At 39.0% G+C, this 16,838-nt stretch overlaps 1 long non-coding RNA gene across 3 annotated transcripts in view; it reads left to right on the top strand.

The window, feature by feature from the left end:
• The first annotated feature begins 539 nt into the window (after positions 1 to 539).
• Positions 540 to 16,838, top strand: part of LOC139439038 (uncharacterized) — a 148,444-nt gene continuing 132,145 nt past the window's right edge. For 2 of the 3 annotated variants that reach the window (XR_011648862.1, XR_011648863.1), the window contains exon 1: positions 540 to 15,707. This is a non-coding gene — a long non-coding RNA (uncharacterized lncRNA). The remainder of the gene's footprint in view (positions 15,708 to 16,838) is intronic. The other variant, XR_011648864.1, reaches the window with a different exon arrangement.

Below are 16,838 nucleotides of genomic sequence, written 5' to 3'. Positions count from 1 at the left end.
AAGTGGTTAGTAGGTAGATGGAATCTTTCTTCCTCCTCATGTGCTTGTTTTATTAGTTTTATTTTTAAGTGTTCATACTCTGTAAACGCCACCCTTGAATGGCATTGTCTAATCTGTTCTGTTCGTATGGTTGCACAGCTTGCACTTTTATTCTTTTAGCACACAAATAATCTCATTTTTCTCTTACAGTTTGGAGGATAAAGTTTTAGCATAATGACATTTTTTTTCAGTGCTGAAGCTTATCTAGTACACATCAAAATGCATTTATTCTGTTTAATTTGATGGAAAGCTTTCTGTATATAAAACTACGTTAAGATTTATAGTTGGTGCTTCTGACATCATAAAAGGTGTTTTAACCTTTCACACACCATCTCTACCTGTGAAACAGCTTAACCCTCACTTAGAAGTTCAGTTTACAGATTGCTGTTTTTGTGCTGTTTGTGAGTGAAATTAGGAATTTCATTTTTTTGTATGGTTTTTGTTTCCTTTCAATTCAAATGACTTAACATTTTCACTTCTATCCCATTTTTCAATAAGAATAATACATTACTGTTTTGACATATAATGGAAATGTTCTTGAAAAGATGCATATAAGTAATGTATTGCTTCACTAAATCAACATTTTATGTGCTCTTAGAGAACTGAGCTGTTTCAAAAAACTTGTGATACATTCTGCGATGCCAAAAATGACCGTTTTTGCAAATCCACATTAGTGGACATATGGTTTCATTAAGGTGGACTGGTCAAAAGTGTCTTTTTAGAACATTAGAACTTCATATTCCATCTTTTTAATTTGAACTACTGAAAACTTATTTATGAAATTGTTTTGAGTTTGTAAGAATATTTGCCTTGAAGGAAATCTTAGAATCCAGTACTAGGGGAAAAAGTTCAAAAATATATTTTAAGAGATGTTTTTGCTCACTTTGTGGTCACTTGGTACGACACCTCAAAAGAGAATACTGTTTTTAATCAACCACAGGGGAAATCCTTTCCATAGCTCCTCAATTTTACTTTCAGTCAGTCAAAAGATTCTTGAATTCATGTAGGGGTTTCCCACTTGTTCTATAATAAGTCTCTTTTAAAGTTTTCATATCTCTGTAGAATGTAGGCTATTACTGCATATGTTTTATATCTTAGTTGTATGAGACTTTGGTGTACCATTACTTGGTTTTATTTTTACTAGTTCTTTTTCCTGAATACGATGTGCGAGAGTGAAAAAGGCTGACCACTGTAAAATGAATATAAAAAAATCAATTGGTTTGTTCTTACTATGTTTGACTATATACTGGATCTTTTTTTTCTGCAGCAAGTAAAGAAAACTTGGCAGAGCCTCATGTTAGGACATAGATTTTCCCCTCGGGCCATTCCCTGAGGCTGCGGCTTCCCACCGTCCTAATCGTGCCCTCTCCAGCCAGCTGCAGGCCTGCCGTCCCTCATGCTGAGGATCCAGGGCATATTTCTACTTAGGTCTGGCTGGCTCCCAACAAGTTAATGTTTAGGCCAATTCCTGAGTCTCGAAGTGATCTTCAAAAAGATAGTAAATGTGCCAATATTTGGGGAAAATACACCAGGATAAAAAGCCAGGATATATCTTACATGTAATCAGTACACTGTGGGTTTATCTGTTTGGACCATCTACTCTGTGCCCTGCACCTTACTGAGCTTTTTAAAAGAAAGAGAATACCATGGCTTCTCTAGGGACAGTGTCACATATATCAGTTACTTGGTCCCCATAGCAATGTGTGAAAAACCCCAGCAGTAGACACGAGTCCATCAGCTCTACCACTCTGCAAGCACACTTGCAAAATCTATCAAATGGAAGTTGTGTTAAATGAAGAATACTAGTAACTGGTACACAGAAAACAGTGGTCCTTAGACATTTTCTGCCTTATCTCCAGCACCATGCCAGGTCTTTAGTGGAAGTCTGTTTATTGGGAGTGCTCCTTGAGATGTGAAGGATCAGGAGGAGGTGTGTATGTGTGTGTGTGTATGTAAGTCAGAGGGAGAGACTCTTTTCTTTAAAAAAAAAATAAGAATTTTAAGATGTATGAAAATAGTCTTCCCCAACCAAAAACAAAGAGTTTTTCCTGAAATTTTCTAACTCACTCTAAAGCTTTAAATCTCATGCTGTAATATTAATGTGATATTTTCGTGAACAGACTAAATTTTTATGTTCTTGTGCCAAGAAGATTTACGTCTGTAAAGGTGCTTTAAAATTGTTATCCATATTTTATTTCATCCCTTTAAATTTTATTTCTCTAAAATCCTCTGCATTTTTCCTCTAGTTTTAAAATTTCAGGAAATTTTACATCTCGAAGCACTGCTTCCTTTCTCAGACCACCTTCTGCTGGCATTTCTGTTTTTTAGTGGACTTAAGGGCTTTTCTTTGTGCCGGCTGTGTACAGGGCCTTCAGGAGAGCACTGCCTGAGTTGTTCTTGTGGATTCCAGTTCCACTTCAGTCTAGAGGCTATCTTTGAACCAGACTCCATCTCAGTGATGGTTTCTAAGCTTTGCAGCAATGATCTCTTTTCACTGAAACTTTTTCAGCTTTGTCTCAATCCTTAACACTAAGTTGCAGAAACAAGTCTTAATAGCAGGTTATCCCATCTACTTATGATGTGATCTAAAACTCAGAGTATCTGAAAGTGGATACACAAGGGGATGTAACACCTTTGCCTAGAAGGTTGACTCTTGCACTAAGCTATTAGCATTAATGCAATTAACAAACATTCAAAATGAGTGCTGGCTCAGATGATCCAGAAATATGAAGGCCCAGCTCACTGTTTGGGCCATCTCCTGTCTAGTGAGATACAGTGTGGTGCAGTAACAGCTCTCACAGAGAAGCACAGAAGGACCCACAATCCAGACACTTCTAGCAAGTTGTGCTGGGGAACCAATGTTTGGTCTAGGTTTTGGAGGTTGGCTAGAAAATGAACTGAGAAAAGATGACAGTTGTGATGAGGGGAAGGGGCAGAAAATGAGAAGGAAATATCAGGCTCTCGTGGGTCCTCGACGGGGTGCCGGGGAAAGCTATGTATTTAAAGGCCTGTAGAGGACCATGCTGGGAACTGCAGGCAGTTAGGATGTGCTTTAGGTTAGGATTCATTACAGAAGACTTTTCAGTCAGGTTAGTTATGAGCAAATGCCAACATATTACAGTTTTGCAATGCAAGGGAAAAGGCTCCTGGTAAGAATATTCAAAGTTTCACTCTTGGTAGGGACATGTTAGAAGAAGAAAGAATGATTAAATCATCATTGAAAAGAATGTCCAGATAAAGATCTTTAGACTCTTAACTACCAGCTGACAGTCAACTGTGTGAATACTAGGAGTTTTCAAGAACAAGTCTTAATCTTAAAATTCATTACGAAATTGAGTATCTTGCCTGGAATGTTGTTAAATTCTTCTCAGTAGGACGTTGTGAATTATAAAGTAGGCAACTTGGTTCTGTTTCAAACCAGGTTTGGGCAGTTTTTCTTTTATAGGTTCAAGGTCCCAGTGGAGCACAGTCCAGTTTTCAGGAGGCTGCCTGGTGAAGAGTTTTTTAAAACTAAGCTGAAGTGAGTTTGGATTTTTATCCCTGAGGGCGGTAGGGAGCCACTGAAGGATTTTAAAGAGGAAGAAAATGCCAGCGGTCAATGTCGGGAGATGATTGGCTGCAGTATGAGACTGGAGCAGTAGGGATAGTACTTAGAAGAATATTTTAATTATCCATGAAAGAAATGATGAGGGTCTTGAATTTAGATCTGTCTCTTCCTTTGCCCTCCTCCTCCCCAAACCCTGCCACCTGGAGCAGCTCTGAGGTAGCCGCAAAGCTGTGGGTGGGGGAGTGGAGGTGGAAATTAGTAATTGCTTTCTTTTCAGAAGTGTTTTTAAACTTTTTATATTGACATGATGATTAAGATGATGATGAAGAGATGTTAGAGGAAGCAACCCATTTTAAAGATGAGAGACCCAGACAAAGTAAACACCCTTTCTGATGGGCCTACCCTGCCTCCACCCACTGGGCACAGTGACCCCACGCGCGGTGCTCTGCAGCTGCCTGGTCACATCTGTGCCCCGAGCCACCACTTCAGAACCGGAGGCAGTTTTAGATCACTAGATCATCTGCCCTTGGCCTTGAGGCTGTTTTCAGTATTCCTGCTCTAATTTACTGGAATTACGTTATTAAGTTTCTGCCCTTTCTCAGAGGTCTACAGTTTGAATCTACTACAGGCTACTTCAGTGCATCTCCTGTGGTTAAAACAGAACTTTCCCTGCCACAGGTTGCGTTCATGTTGATATACAGTGATCTTTGTCATTTTCTTGGCATAAAACAGAATTGGTTTTCTTGTCACTGTGTAACGATACGTAGTGTTACCCTGGGCGGTGGTGTAGCCAGATCATAAGAAATGCCAGGGACCCTGAGCCTGGGAGCTGGGCTTGGGGTGGAGTCTGCAGCCGCTGGGAGGGCCACACTTTTCTGACTATTCTCCTTTGATGTCTCTGTGATCTTGCTTTTCCAGTGTCTTCTCTACTGTCTTTTATTTTTATATAATGTTTAACCAGTGTCATTTCAACGTACTGCATTAAAATAGTATTTTCCCAGTTACCTAATAATAGACTATATGTGTATATTTGAGAATATGCTCTTCCTTTCTAAATTTGGTATAAATAGGGACTTGACCTCTGACTTTTAATCCCCCTAGAAACCAATATTCAAAATAAATAATTACATTTTGTTTTTGTTTTTTTAAAAATGACTTCTAGGTTGCAAAAACGTAGCTCGAAGAATGCAGGAGCACTTTGTGAGAGCAAAGTTAGTGAGTCATATACCTGCAAGCTTAGAAATGAAAATTCCCTTGCGCCTCTTCCTTCAGTCAGGACAGTTCCTAGGCAACCACGTAGGCAGTAATCAAAAGATGAGGAACTAAGAGGAATGTACTTGGAAATTTTAATCTTCAGATGAAATCTTTGTTCTATTGAGATTAGATTGCCTTTTTCATTTAAAGTCAGTAAATTAAAAAACAGTGCTTAATTATTGATAGACCACATACACTCTTACTAAGATATGTGTGTTCTGCTTTGTCTTTTTAATACTTCTTCTCTGAAGAGAAGGTTAATTTGTTGTTGTTGTTGTTGTTGGCTTATTTGGGAAAGCCAAAGTGTAGTTATTGTTGAAGTGAATGCATTTAGCCATGAAGTTATTTGGGAAAGAAGATATTTTTTCAGGTGCCTGTATTTGGGTTTGTTATCATTGGTAGACTATCCAGTATGTGGTGGTCACTAACCATATATTTCTTTTTTATATGTTCAGCCTTGAATTTATATTTACCCCTAGGTGCTTTAGTTGTTTTAGTGTACCTTAGATTGTGCTGGTATTTACTGCTCTTTGGAGGCTCAGGGGAAAGTATAGAAGCACTTGAATTGGGACACTATGAATAGAAATGATAGATTCATCAGCAAATAGATGTAGCCTCAGTTTGCTGAGATTTTCCTCTAACTCTTCACATTCATCTGCTTGGCTGACCTTACTTAAGGATGTGATAAACAGTTCTCTTCCACTGTGAAACACTAACACAGATTTTATTGAACCTGAACTTTCCCTAAAATTACATTTTAATGAGTAAAGTACCTTCTTCTCTGTACCAGTGAAAGAAGTCCTACTAGTTATGTGACAGACTTATTTTCAACAGCTTTAGAAATAATAAATATCTGAGAAGAACCAGAATATTAAAATGTTAGCAGTGCTGATTTTAAATAGGGTTATGTTATGATCCTAAACCAAATAGTCAGTCGAAACACTAAATACCAGATGAGATATAGAAAATGGCTATTTCCTATTAGAGAATGAGAGGCGCCACGTCCCACTCTAAGCATCTGTGGGCTATGGAAACATTGAGCTTACAGCCATGCTAGTTGGAAATTGCTTTTGGATGTCCCTGTTGATTACCTCTGTCACCAACAACATTGAGATACTACAGTAGAAATATGGCAGGTTAAGTAAATGAACTTTGTTGTTTTTTTTTCCCTTCCTAGACTTAGATCTATGGAAGGAATTATGATAATGAATCCTGGTCTAAGGTCAAGGCTCTGGGCTTCTGTTCTTTTTACAGCAAAAGTGAAAATTTTCTGGGAAGCAAGTGATAGAGTTTCTGCCTACCATATGGAAGGACCTAGGTTCAATTCCTGGGGCTCCCTGGTGAAAAAGAAGAGGAGAAGGCATGCCCACACAGTAAGCCAGCGTGCCCACGCGAGTGCCCATGTGGTGAGCCAGTGTCCTGCACAAGTGAGTCACGCAGCAAGATGATGACGCATCACAGAGACAAGGGGAAAGTCAAGGTGAAGTGCAGCAGAAACCAGAAACTGAGGTGGTACAATTGACAGGGAACCTCTCTCCCAATCAGAGGTCTCCAGGACCAAATCCTAGTGAATCCTAGAGGAGAGAAATGAGAAGAAAAGACAACACAGACAGCAAAAACAGCAGGGTGGGGGGTGGGGAAGGGCGAAAATAAATAAATCTTAAAAAAAAAAAAAGTGAAAATTTTCTAGTTCTTAATGTCAGAATCCATGTCAATGTACTTAATTTTAGAAGTCCAATTTTTGACATTTTGTTTCTTTAGAGGTATTGATGATACAATTCCATCCTTAATTTTAACTTGTGTCATTTAAATTAGGTATTTGAAATATTTTTTGTCAGGCTGTACTTTGTGAACTGCCTGAAAACATTTTTTAGATAAGATGGGCTTTATTTAAATAAGATAATGCTTTAGTTTAATATTTATAATATCTACATTTTTTACTTATTTGTGTGTGGGAGATAAAAATTGATTTGTTCATTTTTCACTGAATGCCTCCTGTTTATGAGGCACCCTACTAGGCATTGGGGAATACAGAGATTAAGTCCTATTTCCTAATTTGAACAAGTCCAAAAGGAGACATGCAAATAAACATTGTCATATATCACTTTGAACCGTAGTTGTCCATAGCTGTGCTACACTGAGCAGAACTGCCTTACAGTGAGATAACTTAACTAAAATGCTCAGGACAGATTTTAATAGTCTTTATTATATTGGAATTATACATTTAGCTGTTTCTCCCCCATGATCACCAGATGGGCAGAGCTCTGTCATTCTCATAATCTTTGAATCTCCACATAAACTAAATAATTGATAAATCAATAAAGAATGTCTACTAAATGTTCATATTTTCCTGTGAAAGCCAACCAAAGAGAGAAGGCAAAAGAAAGAGAAGAGGGAAAAAATGTAAGGAGAGGAGTAATAAAGATGAGCAGAGGCAGCAGGTAGGAGTGGTGGCACTTAAAAGGAACAGTAGGAGAGTGGGTACCTAACCCCACCCCAACAGCAGATAGAGATAGAGATAGAGAATCAGTAACCCAGAGACATAAAACAGCAGATCTAAGGTTTATTTGACAAAGGAGAGAATCAACCTATTACCTCATTGCTTCTCAGAAATCCATGAAGGCACTGGTGATCGAGGGCCTTGCTTCCCCGAACCTGGAGACTTGGAGACCTGTTGGAAGCTGCACAACCCCAGATTGAGAAAAGGAAGCCAGTGAGCTTTGGGAAGCAGAGTCTGGAAGCCACCTCTCCCATTGGGAGAAGGGGGCATTTGGCTTTCCTGCAAACTAGCTGAGTAAAGCTAGTTTGTTGAGGTAACTCAGAGGGAGCTTCTGGGACCACTGTAAGATAGTTCTGCTGGATGCAGCATAGCTTTGAACAATCATGGTTTAAAGATAATATGTGACATGTCATTTCCAGCTTTGCCTAGTTTAGGTCTGAATTCGTTTGTTGGGGGTATCAAGAGATTATGTAAAGAGATAAGTGATTCATGAATGCATCCTTTCACGTTGAAATTTGCAATATCCTGAGATCCTGTGACTTGGCTGCTCAGTTGAAAATGCCATTGTCTCGGTTGTTCAAGAACCAGATTTCAGAAACCTAATAGTCTTTCTGGAGTACCTAGTGAGTTAAGTAAATAGAGTGGAGAAAAATGCATAAAAGGAAGGAGAAGGCATTAATTCTGACCTGCCTTTCATTCTTGCTCCTTCCCTTCATAATTAATGTGCTATACATGCCAGTTGTAGTAAATAACAAACAAAAAACCAAATAAGTAGAATCAAACAATACAGTGTTACATAAAGTTTAATACTATCCTTTCTCCAAACACAGTCCCTCTGAGGAAGCCATTGTAAGAGTTTAGGGTTTATTCTCCTAGGCTTGCACTATCCAATAACGTAGCTATTTGGCACTTTTGGCTATTTAAATTTAAATTAATGAAAATTAAATACAATTAAAATTCAGTTCCTCAGTCATACTAGCCTTATTTCCAGTGCCCAGGAGCCACATATGGCTAGTGGCTACCAGGTTGGACAATACAGATATAGAATATTTCCATCATCACAGAAAGTTCTATCAAACAACGCTGTTTTGATGAATTCTGCTTATATACTAACATGTATATAGTTATGTATGCAATTTGCAAAATATTATACATACTGTTCTGCAATTTGCATTTTTCACCCAACACAGAAACTGTTAATATGATCCACATGCAACATCATGCCAGGAAAAGTTTAAGAGTGTATAATTCAAACATACAGTTTAAGTAATTAAAACTATTTTAATTTCAGATTTTAGAGGTAAAATTGCAACATGGTAGATTTAGTGCTTGTTCCAATTTTAAACAAATCATTTTCTGGAAGTAGTATACTCCATCTAGAATGTATTAAAAAAGGAGATTCAGTAATATGTAGTTTGAGCTTAATTGACCGTGTTCATCGCGTATATCCAAACACACACATTTCCTATTGTTCTTGTTTTATAACGGGTTATTATCTGTTTCTGTCTACCCACTATTACTATTCAGTGGATCTACATTATGCACATGTGACTATTAAAATTAAATTAAACTTAATTTAATTTAAAATTCCTCAGTTGCACTAGCCAGATTTCAAGGGCTAATGGGGCTCGTGACTCTCAGCACAGATATGGAACGTTTTCATTATTGCAGAAAGTTCTTTTGTTAGTGCTGCACTAGACACTGTCTTCAGACAGATTTCTCATTAAACGCGGTGATTTTTCCACAGGTAAGAGATGAGGAAAATGATGGCTTCCCGTAAGAGGACACACCAGTGTATCTGAGAGTGAGTGTAGGGCATGCACTTTCATGCCCCTCCCACTCAAGGTTCTGATCCTTTCCTCTGAAAGCACATTTTGTTCTCCAACCATCTTTTAACAATTAGTATTCCATAATTTAATTGTAGGAAGGAAAATTGGTACAGGTGGCTTTTCAGGGTTTGAATATTACTTAAATAATTGGGGATGTACACACATGGTTATACAGCACCTATATGTAACAGTGAATGTCACTATTAAATTCAGAATAGAAGAGAGTTTAGTGTAGTGCTAATTACAGTGAGTGCTGATGAAAGAGTAATTCAGCTTTTTAAAATGATCCAAGAGGGAAGCAGCTGTGGCTCAATTGATTGGGCTCCCATCTACCATATGGGATGCCCTGGGTTCGCATCCCAGGGCCTCCTGTGAAGGCAGGCTGGCCACAGCCCATGGAGAGCTGGCCCAGCAAGATGATGCAATGAAGGGAGACAAGCAGACACAGAAGAACGTGCAGCAAATGGACACAGAGAGCAGACAGTAGACAGTAAGCAAGCCGCAAGGTTGGGGGGAATGAATTTTAAAAAAAAATCTTAAAAAAAAAAAAAAAGACCCAAGAAAAGAATATTGGAAATTTATCCTCGTGTGCAAAATAGGATTATTTATGCTACCATTTATGTTAGAAAATGCATAATCCGGGAAATTCACAAGAAACTGGGAAGGGAAACAGCATGAGATGGGACAGGGATAGAAGAGAGACTGGCTTGTTCACTATATACCCCTTTCTTTATGTACTTTTAAAATCTGGTAAATGTGCTTTTATTACAGTAAACAATCAATAATAAAATAATGAAGGAAAAAATAAAGCACCTGGTTAAAATGTGCAAGATGCAGAATAGATTGTTTAGGAGGAAAGGATTGCTTAGGACAGTGAGAATTACAGAGCTGAAAAACAACGGAGGCCTGGGCCATCACATGAACTCTCATGAGGCCCCCTGGCATGCCAAGGCCCAGGGTTGGCCCAGGCTGGTTATTGTGGAGTACTTAAAGCTATTTAAAATCATTTTTCTTACATATAATGTAATACATCTTAGAAGAACTGGATTACTTTCTTTCATTCAACTCTTTCTTAACACTTATGGAACACAGCTTTAGAAATGCTGATTTAAACTTTTTGGAAATAATTAGCCCAGAAAGATGAGGTTGAAAAGAAATTATTCTAGGTTTGGGGCATCCTGCTTCAGCAACAATCTTTTAAGAAAATGAATACTGGTGTTAATTGAATTGAATTTGAATAGTGATGTACCATTCAGCACACACTACCCACCTACAAGTCACATGTGCACGGAGGAATGGATTTAATAGTCCCCGCTGTCCCTTTTCCTCCCCCATCCTGTGCTTAACAACTACATCAGTGACCAAGAGGTGGGAAGGTCCAGCAGCGTGGGAGTGTGGAACCTGGGGTCAGGGCTGCTTCTGCATTTCAGCTTCCAGGAGCCCATGAAGTATTAATTTTTTGAAAATGGAGCCCTGTAATTCAGAAAAATTATTTTTTTCCCGTTAAAGCAAGTTGCTAGGATCTGCATTTCTTCAGTATATAAGACAGAGGATTCTGTCTAGTTAGGGAAACATTATATGTTAAAGTGCAAGTCTTATTTAAAAAGACTTGTTCATTACAGAACTTCACTTTAAGGAAGGGCTTCCCAAAGTCAAAGGTCATTTTCAAAATATTTAAGAACCAGTAGATAGCAGCCATCTAGAATGGACACCAGCTTTAAGGAACTATTGTAGGTATTCTGGTGTATACAAGCTGAATGTTACTCCTGCCTAAAGATAAAGGCATTTGAGACAGTGGACTGTTGTTAGTTTTTGTGGCAAAGCCTGCTGGTTGTCCCCCAGTACCAATACTCCCCTCCCTATGTAGTAACAGGGGCTTTACTTCATAGCTGGGGCTCTTGGCCACTTTATAGCGGTGTGACTAAATTCTGATTAATGAGATGTAAATTAACATGCATCTCTTCTAGGAACCTTCCTTACTAGGCTATATATATCCCCCCTTGCCTTCCCTTTTCCATTCTACTGTCTGAAATGTGGGTGCTGCCATTTTGGATCATGAGCTTGCGGTCACATGCAACAAAACAGGTGGAGTACAATTTCAGCCTTCCTGGACTTGGACCTCAGGAAGAATGAAGCTTCTCTTGTTTAAGCCACTGATATTTTTAGTTTCCCGTCACTGTCAGCCAAATCTAATTCTGACTAACATAGGTTCTATTCTACTAGGCAACTTCAGCTTTATCTTATGTAAAACTCTTTAACAGTTCTGTGAGCCTAGGTATTCTTGTTCCCAGTTAAAGGAATAGGAGGCTGAGGTTAAAGAAAAATTATCTTGCCCAAATATACTCTGCTATCCCTAGCACTTAAATCTATGTCTGATCTTTCTGACTTCATCCCCAGAGGCCTAATCTTTGCTTTAGAATTTAATATAAAACATAGAAATATGACGCACATAGTTTTATAACAATCAGGTTTTGGCTGAGCCCCAATTTTGTGGATTTAAAAAAAAAGATGTTGGGTTTTTCAGAGAAATTCATTTGTGGCTTTTTGAAAGTGACAAACATGTTAACTGCTTTTTCAGTCCACAATACTTAACAGAAAAACTTAAAAAATTTTTTCAAAGAAACCTGTCTTGTTTTCCCAATTTCTAGTATTTGGTTGTCATATGGTAACTTGGACTTTTCTATGAAAATAGAATAGTTTGAAGAGAGACTTGGTGATTAATTTTCTTTAGTTGTATCTACATCAAAGAAAATTTCAAGAAAACTTGGAATTTTCTAGACTTGTCCTTATTATGCAACAACTCCCGAACATTCTCCATACCTATCATGTGATAATATATAAATTAGAATTTCTGAAATCAGTCTCTGGTTTCTTTGTGCCCAGCAATTCAGTTCTTAGCTATCTTTCTTCTCTTGGATTTTGCTATAAGCTGCAAGGAGAAGCCAGGCTGCATTTTCTACCCTTAATTTGGAAGTCTCCTTGGATAAATGTCCAAGCTTGTCATTTTCAAATTGTGCCTTCCATTTAACATCAGGAGTCAATCTTGTCAAGTTCTCTACAACTTCAAATCATGAATTGTCTTTCCTCCAGTTATGAATAATAGTTTCATCATTTCCTCCTAAGGCCTTATCAGAAATAACTTTAGGCTCCATGGTCCTACCAACAGTCTCTTTCCCATTCCAACATTTTTGGTAATTGCAACAGCACGACCCCATTCTCCTCATACCAGTTTCTGTATTAGACTGCCAAAGGGGTGTGGATGCAAAGTACCAGAGATTGGTTGGCTTTTTGAAGGGTATTTATTTGAGGTAAAATCTGACAGTAACAAGGCTGTAAAAAGTCCAACTCAAAGTTGCTTTCTCACCAAAGTTGGTTGCCATGAGTTGAAGCAAGATGGCTGCTGATCTCTGCCTCGTCTCTCCTTCCCCTTCAGGCCTCCAGTCTTCTCTCTCCTGGCATAGGGCTAATTCCTTTCAGGGCCTTCCTGATCTGTCTCAGCTGTTCTGCTCCCTTCCCAAGGTCAACTGCCAACTATCAGGAGAATGGCTCATCTATCCCTTGGGCCCCAGGATAAAAAATGACATAGCTTTCTCTCTTTTCCCATGTGTCTTATTGAGTGAGTGTCTGTTTACATCAGACCCAGCAAGAGGATGGGGACTCAGCCTGAGTAATGTCCTCTGATGTAGCCCAATCAAAAACCCTGGATTGATCTTACCAAATAAATTTAATTAAAGGCTTCTCAACAATACAATACAACCTTTAATACAATCAAAGGGTGTCATAGCCAGAAGAATAGAATAGTTTACAAATATGATCTTTCTTTTTTTGGGATTCATAAATAATCTCAAACTGCAACAATAGTTATGTGGATTGCCACATGGGGGCAGCCTCTGCAGCCAGCATTTCAGTAAAATTAAGACATTGGAGAACAGAACTGAGATAGCTGCATGCTGTGTTGCTCAGCTGGAGGCTGAGGCCTTGAGGGCAGGTGGAGCCCAGCAGGTCTAGGGAGGTGGATAAACTGGATCCAGTACAAACAACTAGTTGGCAGCAGAACCTGTGGTCGAGATGGGGATCTTGATCTCTTGCCAGGGCTCTTTCTGGTGATCCCCTGAGTGACTCTCCTAGTTCAGTCATTTTTGTTATACTTGATAGGTTAGTTCAGCCTTGTCCAAGGGTATTCCTGAGAACACTAGAGCTGCAGGATTTATTCAGTTTTTTAAAGAAAAATTCTGTGGTCAAATAAATTTGGGAAAGTGGTCTCCTAGAAATTCACAATGCATACTTAGCACTTTAAAAGTTTAAGACATCAAGAAATCTATTTAACTTTAATCCTATTTCTAAAATGTATTTGAAAATAGAAATTGAATCTTTTTAAATTTAACAACCTATGAAACTACCTCATGATTCTTTAATAAGCAGTTTAATATTGGTCTTGGAAAGTGTAGTTTGAATAGGTTAAGTTTCTGAGAAAATGAAAGGTTTGAATCTAAAAGCATGGTACTTTCCTTGGGGTCCTGTTTGCTCTTATTGCCACAGAGTTCTGTGCATCTTTGCTTACATGTATACTTCATAGAAGCAAAACTTTTAACACTTGAAAGCCCTTTGGGGTCATCTAATTCTGTCCCCCTCATTTGCTTGTTGAAGAAGCTAAGAGAAAATTCAAAGTTCAAAAGGCTAATAATAAGTGGGGAAGCTGAGACCAAGGTCTTCTAATGTACCATTAATTTATTCCTAATGGAAATTATTTGTCAGTTCCTTACTTTCAAGACTTTCTTGGGAAGTGGATGTGGCTCAAGTGATAAGGCCTCCGCCTACCATATGGGAGGAGCCAGGTTCGATCCCTGGGGCCTCCTGGTGGAAAAGAAGAGGAGAAAGCATGTCTGTGTGGCGTGCCAGTGCCCGTGTGGTGAGCTGATGCCCACACGGTGAGCCGAGTGCCTGCGTAGTGAGCTGAGTACCCACGCGGGTGTCCACGCAGCGAGCCAAGTGCCCACGTGGGTGCCCGCGTGGTGAGCCGAGTGCCTGTTGTGAGTCAGTGCCCGTGCAAGTGAGTCATGCAGCAAGATGATGACGCAACAAAAGAGAGATGAAGGGAAGAGTCAAGTGAAGTGCAGCAGATACCAGGAACTGAGGTGGCGCAATTGACAGGGAACCTTTCTCCACATCAGTGGTCCCCAGGATCGAATCCTGGTGAATCCTAGCTGAGAAAGATCAAATGACAGAGAAATAGATACAGAAGATCAGACAGCAGAAATAGCGGGGAGGGGAAGGGGGAGCGAAAGAAAGAAGAAAGAGTTCCTTAGTGATATCTCCAGATTGGGAAAAGAGCAAAAGAATTGTAGTTTGTTTGATATTCTGCCAAGGTTTGGGTTGGATAAAATGAACAAAAAGGGATGTACCGGAGATATATGTATAGATGGTGCTTACTAGAAGGTACTGCAGAGAAAAGTAAGAATCCAGATTAGGACGATTGGTAAAAAAAGGTTTCTTATTTCTGCAGAATGACATAAAATAAGGTCTCTGCAAGAGAAGGTAAAAAGGGAGTTATTGCCTCTTGACTCCTAAGCAATGAACAAATTAGACACTGTTTCAGGTATTAACCATATTTACAGAGTGGAGTAGCCTTGAATCTATCAGGCACTGCTCTTTAGCTGCCAGAGGTAGCACTTATGTTTTCCATGGAATCCAGGATTTTTACAAGGCCAAGGTATTGACATATTAGGGTTCAAATTATTTACTCTAGTTTAAATTTTCTTTCGTTCAAGGTGAAGATAGTAGAATCTTCCTTATTTTTTTAAAAAAAGATTTATTTATTTCTCTCCTCTTCCCCCCCCCCCCCCAGTTGTCTGTTCTCTGTGTCCATTCCCTGCACATTCTTCCATTTGTTCACTTCTGTTGTTGTCAGCAGCATGGGAATCTGTGTTTCTTTTTGTTGTGTCAGTTCTCTGTGTGTGCGGCACCATTCCTGGGCAGGCTGCATTTTCTTTTGCGCTGGGCGGCTCTCCTCACGGGGCGCACTCCTAGTGTGTGGGGCTCCCCTACGCTGGGGACACCCCTGCGTGGCACGGCCCTCCTTGCACGAATCAGCACTGCGCATGGGCCAGTTCGACATGGGTCAAGGAGGCCCGGGGTTTGAACCGTGGACCTCCCATGTGGTAGACGGATGCCTTATCCACTGGGCCAAGTCCGCTTCCCGCCGAATCTTCCTCATTGATTGATATATGATATTGGTTCCTTTTATTGTGGTTGGTTCTTTTCCTGTTTTATTTATTAAGTGTCAGAATTATCTGTCAAATTTTTGTTGAGTTAATCTCAAGTATTTTTCTTATGTTTTTATGAAATACTATCTACGGTCTTCTAGTGAAAGAAATGACACTATTTATCTGTTATAACTAAAGCTGTCCAGTTAAGTATGTACTTTTGAGGTTGTTACATTCAGAATGAAAGCTGAACACTTGACTTTATCAAGAGATGAGGATATTGTTTTCTCCCTGACAGTCCAGAAGAAGAAGAAGAAGAAGAAGAAACCCATAAGGTTTGTAGCATTGCCCTGTTTCTATTAAATAAGCTAGGAACATTCCTATAATGCCAAACCCTGGGACAAAGTTTCCAGTCTATAGGCTCAAATGCAGTCTCTCATCTCCCTTAAAGAGTTAAATTTAGGTCACCAGACAGTGGCAATCAGTGTCTATTGAAACTTGAGAATGAATTTAAATTAAACCAAATATGGAAATAAATGACAAAATAAGTCTTATTTCTAAAGGGTAGGGAGTTTTTTTTCCCTGTGGGTATAGATTCAAGGGCTTTTATAATATTTTAACGAGTAATAGTGAACACTTAAGGTAACTATATTTTGAGCCAGATAATTATTTCTCTTTTTTATGACACAGGAGTAATGTATGAAAACTCAGCATTGTAGAGGCCTTTTCTGTGATGGGAAATTCCAATTTTTATCAAGTAATATTGGCATAGTATAAGGATTTTATAATTTAGAGGAAAAATGTTACAGTTTTGCATTTGATTATTAATTTTACTTCCGTTGAATTGGAGCCAGGATGAGATGAGCACACAGTTACCTCTTGCCTCTGGTTTTTCACAGGTTGGGCCCTCTACCTGGTTCGTTTTTTCTATGTTCTGGAATACCTAGTCTACTCTCATAGGGATCCTGTAAAACCTTGCTCAGATAACACCTGCTTTTGATCCTTTCCCTTGCAGGCACACCTTCCTCTAGTGCAGGGGTTCTTAACAAGGGGACCGTGAGCTTGAAATGAAATTTAAGAAAACCATTATTTTTGTGGGGACATGTTGGTGTGGGTGTGATATATTTATTAAATAATACACACAGTATAGTGTGGACTTATAAGGGGTCCATGGTTTTCACCTGACTGACAATGGGGTCCATGGAACAAAAAAATGTTAAGAACTTCTGCTCTAGTGTCTTTGTCCACAATTCAAGTATTGCATTTATTATGCCTCTAGTATAATTATTCACTGACATGTCTGTCTCCCTTTCTAGACAATGACTTCCTTAGGGATGGGACCTGGTTGTCTTCATTTTGTATTCCAGGTGGGGCCAAGCAGTGTCTGGAAGGAACATAAGTCTTCTTCAGTAATTATATCGAAGTGGTTTTGTCTTTGACTTAGAAGTAACTCATTTACTATTACA

The sequence above is a fragment of the Dasypus novemcinctus genome, chromosome 5 (assembly GCF_030445035.2).
Source record: "Dasypus novemcinctus isolate mDasNov1 chromosome 5, mDasNov1.1.hap2, whole genome shotgun sequence".
Classification (NCBI taxonomy): domain Eukaryota; kingdom Metazoa; phylum Chordata; class Mammalia; order Cingulata; family Dasypodidae; genus Dasypus; species Dasypus novemcinctus.
Note: the sequence above shows the minus strand (reverse complement) of the source record. Positions and strands in the feature narration are given on the sequence as shown.